This window comes from Puntigrus tetrazona, chromosome 15, assembly GCF_018831695.1.
Source record: "Puntigrus tetrazona isolate hp1 chromosome 15, ASM1883169v1, whole genome shotgun sequence".
Classification (NCBI taxonomy): Eukaryota; Metazoa; Chordata; class Actinopteri; order Cypriniformes; family Cyprinidae; genus Puntigrus; species Puntigrus tetrazona.
Genome location: NC_056713.1, coordinates 18,803,060 through 18,810,522, shown reverse-complemented (window position 1 = coordinate 18,810,522; position 7,463 = coordinate 18,803,060). Strand labels below are relative to the sequence as shown.

Below are 7,463 nucleotides of genomic sequence, written 5' to 3'. Positions count from 1 at the left end.
GCACCACTTTGTCCCTCTCTGTCCCTTCCCCTTAAGGAGCTGTGCGTGAGTCAGATTAAATAATCATTGGGACCGGGGTGCGTTTCACCTTGGGGACATATTGTCCCCTGTCAGTGGAACCTTCGGGGACAGAAGGCGGCTCGGCGGGGGAGCGTGGTGGGGAGCGCTCCGCTCTGATGAAATGGAGCTGGCTTAATGAAGGCATGGCCCGTGGCTTCCGCAGCTCTGCCATATGTTTCGCCAAATGCAAATGGCCCCCCAATTCAAACAACTTTTTCATCTTGATCTATGCAAATGTGTTTATAAATACGGGCTTATAAATATGGCATTTCACGTTTTAAAGAGCGAACTAAAAACTTCGATACCACCCTCCCCCCGCCCCGCCTCTCTCACCCCGTTGAAAATGGCCGACGGACGTGGGACGGATTAATGGCGTCCCGTGGGACGGGTATGGACTGGTGCACATGCGAACACGTGAGCGCGGATACATGCGTGTTGTCGGTGCATTCGTTTAAACAGAGTTGTTAATGAGGGCAAATTGTTAACCTAGTTTAAAGTTTTAAAAAAAATTCTACAAAGATTATGCGTGTCAACTAAATCTTATTTTGCATGCTCTAATAGATTTACAGCACTTTATGGATTTAATATTTGCTGTGATGTAGCATGAAATAATAATATATAATTTTCTGTATAATGTTAAAGAATTATTCTATTAAATGTATTATTTACTTAACTTAAAGGTAATTGCATTTGTTGCCATTATGATGTTATATATTATTATATTTTTTTTTACTCTCTATGTGCAGTTGGCTGGCGCAGAGGTGATCAGACTGTCTGAGATGCAGGAGTAACAGCACCTGAGGCTCCGTCTGGGTGCCAATGTCTTCGTCGAAAGCCTCCTGCCCGCCCTGCGCCGGTCCTGTGTGCAACAATAAAGGCATTTAATTCATCCAGTGCAGAAACTCTTTAAGAGATCGGAACAAGTACTTGCGCATTTAGAGCTACAGCCTTAACAATTTTGAAAGCCTCAGCATAACGGAGTTTCAAAATGACAGAGGCTTAGGAGGCCTAAATTCTGGTGATATCAAGCTGTGACACACAAAAAAAGCACTAATTGCAATATGATGATGCATAAAAAAAGCTACAGTGTTAAGGAATGCTGACACAATGATTTCAAGTTACTTATTTTAGGTCATCTGACATTCAGACCTAATGTACAATAACGGCAGCTCAAGTTTAAATGTAAGGGAAAATGGGGCTAGGGAAATAATTATATCAGGCTGTGATCCAAATATACAAATGAAAGGTATTGGTTATAACTGTAATCACTTATATATTGCAAATTGCAGTTAATAGACAATATACAGCCTACAATTTAACACTCAAGTGGTACAACTTACCTCATGCAGTGTGACAACATGCCCCGCTATCGTCGACGAAAGATCAACATGTGCTCATTGAATTTTTTTTTCTTCCGTCCAACAATGACGGAAATGTTCGATAGCTTTTTTTGACACTATACAGTAACCGACTTTAACGAGAGCAAAAGAGCGACGAGCAGCCTTGGTCTGACCTATTTAATTGTAAGTCAGCCTACAATTGTTACAACTTTTGCGCGCAACTGTAGTCCGACGCGCGGTCTCTGAGCTGGGTCTGATGGAGTTATTGTAACCTACGGGATCACAGTGAGCTCATTAGCCCGTGTGCTCCGGCGCTAATTTGGGGGGTTACGAACTGGATGTTAATTAATCACAAGGCTGGCAGAAAGCGATGGCCTAGCATGCGGCTGTGAGCGTGCATATCAAGCAGGCTGCCGCGCGCACGAACAAGTGTTGTTGTTTGCGCCGAGCGCGCGAGAGAGCGCGCGCGCTGCAAGCTGCGAAGTGTTATTTGCGTAAAGCCAGGGAAAGAGGAGTGAGAGAGAAAAACACATTTCAGGCAGAGATTATTTGCAAAGTTACCTAATAGCCTCGTAGTTATTTTAATATTTTGGTCACTATTCAGACTTGTGTCTTTTTGTGTATTTTCAGTATTCGGCATAAAAATCAAGCAGTCACATATAAGGTGTTAGCTATATATAAATACAACTTTTTGTTCCTAAATGAATTACAATAGACTACACTTTTGACAATATATATTTTTTTTTTGTCAGAGTTGGCGTGATGCTTTTTTTGAGGCGCAATGGCGCCATCTAGAGGATAAAAGTGCGCAGGCGCACTGGGTTGTTAAAACACAAAAGCTTTTCAAGACAGTTTTTAAGTGACTTAACAAGTTTTTTTTTTTATGAGCAGCAATTTACTCAGTATAAAAAAATAAAGTACTGATTCAGTCTTAACAATATATTGTTTATCTTATTGTATGATTTAAGGAATGGGCTACCAAATGTATTCAATCTGCAATAGATGTGCTAGTGCAAAGTTAATTAATTATAAAATAATACAAACGAAATAAAATAATGAATTAATTTAAAACAGAAAGGATAAGGAATGTACAACTTTTTTCCATCCGGGGTGCCAAGAAAAAGAATGCGATAAATTTATGATATTTTGTCAAAGCAAGCACGTCATTGTTCTCTTACGCAGACAAATTAAAGCGTACTCAAATTAGATTTTCAAAAGGGAAAAAGGGGGTTATGGTCTTATGAATTATCTATATGAAACAAAAGTGGCTTAATTGAAAAATACTCACCCCGCTGTGTTTTATCAACCTAAATTGGGTGAAGAAATCAATTATCAAGGGAAGTCACACTAAAGATGTTAACAAGGTACACCTGGGTGTTCATTTCAAGATCAACCTATGCTCAGTTCATGAGTACAGTGAATATCATTCTCTCATAACTAAAACATGCCACGTCCATTTTAATGGGAGAAAACGACAACTGGACACTTCAGAGCATCACAGATTCATCTTCTTTGGAAAGCTACAGAAAGTAATTTGGATGTAAACTGAGACTTTCATGAGACCAAAGCTGAACTCATTGACTTATAAGCAATTGTATTTTGCACAACTAATTATAGCACAACACCAAAGTAGCATCACCCCTGCTGTTAACCATTGTGGTGCACATGCTGATTTTCACGAGGAGAACCTGGAGACGCTTGGTTATATATAAATGTGTATACAAAAAATGCTGTAAATATTCTAAATATAATAAAACATTTTTTATTTCTAAAATTGTTACTTGCCATTTAGTTGTAACTATTTGTAAAATTTACTATCAATTTCTCAGTGAAAATTATACCACTAGTTTGGTGTAGATATAGAAGTGGCAGAGTTTTTTTCCCCTTTTTTTTAATTGTTTATTCCTGAGCGATGATTCAAATTGATTATTAAAAAGATAGTTGTGCATTCCTTGCTATTTAAACTGACAATAAAAAATAATGTCAGCTAACTATTCTTTCTTTAATGTCACATTTTCCATTCATAATTTTTAGACCTGCAAATGAAAGAAAAAAAAAATTAAATATTACATGTATATGAATCAATATATATTTATTAATTAATTTATTTATAAATAAATATGTTTCCTTCCCACCTGCTTTCATCTGTAATTGAAAGTAATGACAACTGTTCACCAGTAGGCGGCAATGCAGCTTTCTACAGCAACATGTGCATCATATTGTGCCTTATATGCCATAAGGCACTTCATTAAATAAAAAAAAATCTAATCAACAAAAAGTTCTCCTATTCATAAACCTTTACTGTAGAATAACAATTACATGTGTAATCGAGAACAGTACCATGAAAGCAAGACTAATGGCAGATAAGAAAAACGTGCATACTTTATTTCCTAAAAATGGTCTTTTGAAAGACAAAAGTTAAAAGCCTACTCTGTGTGAGGAGGCTGTAAATGCGGGTTTAGCTGTACCGCAGCAGTGACGCTGACAGTCTAATCAGCCAAATTAAGAGGCAAAAGAAGCAGAGAGATGTAATCATTATTAGCATATAGCATAATTGCTGTGCTGTGGGGACTCTGCAGTAACTTTAATCCCTGGAGGCCGTCAAAGCGCACGGTTGAGACTGGTAAAAATGTTTGCCCACGCTCATGGCTTCAAAGCGCACAGCACTAATTATGTCCTGAACAAAATCAACATTTATTACACCAAAAGTGCTCGCTGTAAACAGGAGACTCTCCGGGTCTCCGGGGGGTCTTTATCAGAGCTGAGGAAATGTGGCTGCGCCTGGATCCTGGTCTGGTGCTCGCTGATCAGGTCTGCGCTGTGTAGCCTATAATTTCACAAAGGAAAAAAAAAACAAGGGCATATCTGATAAGTAAATCTTATATATTGCTTTTGAAAAACGTGTTGCTGCACTAAAATTAAGCAAGCTACAAATTGCATAGAGCCTACATAGATATATGTTTTCAGAGAATAACAACATTCCACTGCTTTCCGTGGGAAAGTTTAAGCAGAAGATATCCCGCTTGAGAAAATATATATATAATTCTTTGTGTCACACAGTTATGCCATATGATACATAAGCTCCTTAGGGGCTTTTACTGGGTGAACCTGACCTCATCATCGTATACAAAAACAAACTTTATATGCTAAAATCTGTTAATGCATTAAGTGCTCTGAACTAACAACAAATGGTTATGGTTATGCTTATTTATATGCACCGCTGCCCAATTTTTGTTTATAACGAAAGCATCGGTAATGGATACAACTTTAAATGTTAACAAAAACACACTATGTAGGCTTTAAAACAGCATCATCGAATACTACTAAAATTCTTGCTTCTTGTTATCTTGAATAGTTCAAGATTTGAATGAGTTTGCTTGTTTATCAGAATAGAATTGGAGAAATGTATTAGGTGTTCAACTGTTCACCTCTATGCGGAATGGGTGCCGTCAGAAACAGATGGTAAAAACCACATAATAGTCCGCTAGCTGTGTATTTATAATATGCATATCCATCAAGACATTTTTAACTCCTGGCTTTTAACTTAGAGTCCTCTATTCGTAATATTGCTTTCTCCAGAGAAAAATTGTCTCCTCTGAATCAAGAAAGAAATATGCAATTTACAAGCAAAAAGTTTGTAGATTTGATTTGATTAGACAACAGGGACTTATTAGTTATTATGGACTATGGTTGATCTTTTGGCCGTAGGTGACTTAAAAGACATTAATTGATGAACTTGTTGTGTGGATGACTTGTAGCTGTTTGGACTCTCATTCTGACGGTACCCATTCACTGCAAAGGACCCATCGGTGGGCAATGACGTTCAATTTCTCCAAATCCGTACAGACGAAAACTCATGTACATCTTGGATTTTGTCAGGATTCTGTGAATACATATCAAGCTTAAAATAATGCTAAATCGACATTCTGACAGCTCCGGAATGAACTGTGTCCCTTGTGAAGGTACTTTTAGTTTTTCACGTTTAGCAGCTGCATCCTCTCCAGCAAGGGGAAAGTATACTGCAGGCGCTGTGTACACTGTGGGGCGTCTGACAGAACATCATGTCAGAAGTCTCTTTCCCTTAATTGTATCAGAGTGCGCGAGTGTGTGCATGTGTGTGGCGCTAATCAAGTCATGTTCGCCACGTGTAACATCCTCAAAGGAAATGAGTCACTGGTAATGAAGACCTGTTAACATGGCAGGATGTTGCAGAAACGGAGGATCGGAGTCATTACGTAAAACTGACTGATAGGGATGTTTTTCTCCTTTTTGTTTGTCATTTAGCAAATAGGGTTAAAAATCGTGTTATGGCTATGTTTGTGGTCTCTGTTATTTTGTCGTTCACGTGTCTGTCACTGGTTATTGTGAGAGCGTCAGACTAACGAGTGCTTATAAATAAAGCCAGAAAAATGTTTTCAATTTCAGTCTTTTGTATGCAAATTTCATTCCTATTTTAATGTTACTTGCTGTTTCTGTAAGAACATTATTTTACATTATTTTACATTAATTACACTGATTGCTTTCAGCTAGTGTGCATTCAACATTTTGATGTGCACAATCAAATTACATTTTATATATTTATATTTACAATTCAAAATTAAATGATATATAAATAAAAACATCTGTTAAAACATTTTTTAAAAGTCTAATATTTAACACCAATTAATGCATTAACTATTTAAGTAAACATTAATATTAAGCAACACATTTTTTTACATCATTCAATAATAAAACAACTATTAATTTTTTTCCATGTTAGTACAGCTTTTTTAGCTTTTTTATTTTAATAATGGTAACATTTTTAAATGGTTAGTTCATATTCGCTGATGCAGTTCATTTTTAAATTTTTTTAATTATTTTTTTTATTATTAATATCATAACGATGTGCCATTTAAGCACTAAAATTAATATGAATGTAAGGTCTACAACAAACAATAAATAAATAGACCAATGGGAGTTGAAAATAAACTGATTTAGGTATGTCGTTATCAAGTAAAATGTCAAAAAGCTTTATTAGGCTTAAATCATAATTTTCATTAATATCTGTAGTATCACATTTCTATATTAACGAAAGAGAATTACTAGCTAATCTAATCTTCACTTAGTCCCATTACACAGGCCCTTGATAAACAAACCCATTCTCATGAGACGCAACAATGCCAAAAACTTCCTTTAGTGTTATCAGATGAGACGAGATGAGAATGCAAACCAGAGGTCACGCAGTCATGAAGATTATTTACATTGCAGATCATTTACAAATAGAGCCTCGATTTACACAGGCCATGTGACAAAATGGCAATGGACAGGACTTCCTCCCTGTAACAAGGCAGTTTTAGATAACTAAAGTTATGATGCAACTCTAAAAATGAACCAAAGTTGGTTGCATTGACCTTAGATCAGCGTTTAGGGGAAGCTTGCATCCGACAGAGCAAGATTCCCGTTATCCACGCGATCGCTGTTTATTCTTTACTGAGAGAGTTGCTGATAACACAGAGTGTTGTTCGGGACACCTCTGATTTCCTCAGAAGGAAGCACCTGCACCCTGTGGAAAAAAACAAGGTTTTGCTACAGCACACAGAAAATCACAACAGTGCCCTCGTCACCGGGTCCCCCGAAGGACTCTTGTATTTTGTTTGCACAGGCAAGCGAGCTCAAGTAGCTCACAGCTCCAGAGGTGAGAACAGCAGTCTGTTCCTCGGGGCTGGAAAAGACCTGCAAACAGCTGCGCTTTAGAAAGTGAGAGAGAAAACATTGTTGTTCTTCAGCTGAGCGGTCTAGTTAGAAGGTAAACATGATACACCCTTTGAGAATAGAATAGAATACAGAGGAAAGATACACTGAAGACACACTCTGCAGATATCTGCATTAAAATGTTACGATAAAGCTACATTACGCGTGCAAAAATGTACTCATTCATGCTATGATTTCTGGAGAATATCCAACGTTTTTCCAATGTAATGAAAGTGAAAGGGAGCCTTGAGTCACAAGGTGATTTAAATACAGACAGTATTATTCTAAAGTTCTCTTTCCATTTTTTAAAAAATGTATACTTTAATTCAGCAT

General features: G+C 37.2%; 1 long non-coding RNA gene across 1 annotated transcript in view; it reads right to left on the bottom strand.

Moving 5' to 3' along the window:
* Positions 1-2,265, bottom strand: part of LOC122358548 — a 27,344-nt gene extending 25,079 nt beyond the window's left edge. The window contains exons 1-2 of the long non-coding RNA XR_006252624.1: positions 1,401-2,265; positions 858-919 (exon numbers count right to left, since the gene is read on the bottom strand). This is a non-coding gene — a long non-coding RNA (uncharacterized LOC122358548). The remainder of the gene's footprint in view (positions 1-857; positions 920-1,400) is intronic.
* Between the last annotated feature and the right edge of the window lie 5,198 nt (positions 2,266-7,463).